The sequence below is a fragment of the Echinops telfairi genome, unplaced genomic scaffold, assembly GCF_000313985.2.
Source record: "Echinops telfairi isolate 266 unplaced genomic scaffold, ASM31398v2 ScPeMD7_1;HRSCAF=3_0, whole genome shotgun sequence".
Classification (NCBI taxonomy): domain Eukaryota; kingdom Metazoa; phylum Chordata; class Mammalia; order Afrosoricida; family Tenrecidae; genus Echinops; species Echinops telfairi.
In genome coordinates this window covers 23,797,701-23,799,735 of record NW_022103896.1, presented here as the reverse complement: position 1 = coordinate 23,799,735, position 2,035 = coordinate 23,797,701, and the positions used below count along the sequence as shown (strand labels likewise).

Below are 2,035 nucleotides of genomic sequence, written 5' to 3'. Positions count from 1 at the left end.
AGTCAGACACCCCCTTTGAAGTGACAGAATATTTACAAAGAATACTTGAATCATAAAAATGTTTAAAAATATTTTTTAAGGGTTTGAGCAACACACTTTTCATTTTTAAGATGAATAGTACAAAGAAATGATTAAACCTAGGACCTCATCACTCAGAAAGCTGTTTAATAGAAGGTCAAAATCAAAACAAGTGAAAAGTAGACAGATAAATGAATACAATATGTATTTTTATACTAAATAATTTTCCCCAAACAGACACTGTTGCCTACTCCTCCTCTATATAGAGAGACCTTGTTGCTAGTTGATGTATTTAAATTATACTCACGCTCTCTTCGAGAACACACCTAAAATTGGACCAATACAAAGAAGACCATCGTGACCCCTGTGCAAGCATGGCATACAAATTCCTGAGGCATTAAATATTTTTTATATTCCTCTTATCTCAATAGTAATTTAAATTCTATACCACTGGCATTCCCTGGAGAAGACATCATGCTTGGTAATATAGAGGGGCAGCATGAACGAGGAAGGCCTTCAAGTGGATGATTGACACAGTGCCTGAAACAAGGGCCTCAAGCACAGGAACAACTGTGAGGATGTTGCAAAGCACCCAACAACAATATACCACTAATACTATTATTAGAAGTACCAACGACTGGTTTAATGGGACTTTTGTTAAAGTTAGCAAAGGTTTCCGGGAAGTTACTTATATTTTCTCTCAAAAAGCTGATAATGCTGCTACTAAAGTGAAACAGGAATATTCACACACACGTACACACACTACATATATCCATGACCTTAGATATTTTGAGCTTGTACTTAATTATAAACCCTAATCTAAGAACAATCAGTTCTTCTGATGTGGTTCTGCTCTATAGTTAACCTCACGAAGGGATTCCCTGAAGATATGGATACTATAGCAAAGTGTGGTGAAGACATCTGATGGTGCCCAGCTATTAGAAAGAAGAATATCTTGGGGTCTTAAAAGCTTATCTTAAAACAAGCAGTCATCTAAATGAGGAGTCAGCTAAACCCAATGAAAGAAGCATACCAGCCTGTGTGATCCTAGGATTGTAAATAAAATCCAAGATCAGAGGAAGGAATTGTTTTAGAGCTTAACTTCTGTTTGGAGAAGGCTATAGATGACAGTGAAAGCCTTACGTCCATTTACAGAGTCCCTACAAGGATCACACCTCCTTTAAATTTCCTTGGAACATTGTCCAAGAATGTGAATGACCTTGCTTTCAGACAGAGTGCATCAGAAAGTAAATTGATACAGATATCCTTGGATTAAATTTTAATATCTTATTATTTGTTTTTTCTTTTGACTCATTTTAAAATTTCTCCTAAAAAAAAAACCAAATGAAAAACTCAGTACCATTGAGTTGATGTTGAGTTATAACCTTGCTGTAGGTCAGGGTGGAACTACCCTTGTGGGTTTCTGAGACTGTTTACAAGAGTCAAAAGCCACTTTTTCTCCCACAGAGCAACTGGTGGTTTTGAACCATTGACATCGCAGTTAGCTGCCCAGTCCTTAACCACTGTGCCATCAGATCACCCATTTTAATTGTTTCTAGTTTTTAGGACTTTCTGATCTTTTTAAAGTGAGATTTGGGGGTGGTGGTATAATGTTGTTATTGTTTTGTATGATTTTTTACATGAAATACAGGATATAGAAATCCATAGAAAGAGTAACAAGATTAATAGTTTCTTTGGGTTAGGGCATAGAAATTGGGTAGAAATGGATAGCTAATTAGATGGGGTAAAAAAAACAGAAAATTTTCTAAAATTGATTGTAATGGTGATTTCACAACTCTTTTGAATATATTTGAACTATTGAATTATATAACACATTAATTACATGTCAATAAAATGTTAAAAAATAACCTTTGTGTGGTAAAATAAATAAAGGCTCAATCTCTCCTCCATAGATCATGGGCTTTTGAAGAGTGAGAAATCATGCTGGTAGGTTTTGAGCCAGTTCTATATTAAAGCAACTCTATGGACAACAAAATGAAACACTGGCTTGTCCTCC

At 35.2% G+C, this 2,035-nt stretch overlaps 1 non-coding gene across 1 annotated transcript; it reads left to right on the top strand.

Moving 5' to 3' along the window:
• The first annotated feature begins 325 nt into the window (after positions 1–325).
• LOC115868754 lies at positions 326–427 on the top strand. The gene has a single exon (XR_004045755.1). It is a non-coding gene; the product is annotated as a U6 spliceosomal RNA (small nuclear RNA).
• The last annotated feature ends 1,608 nt before the right edge of the window (positions 428–2,035 follow it).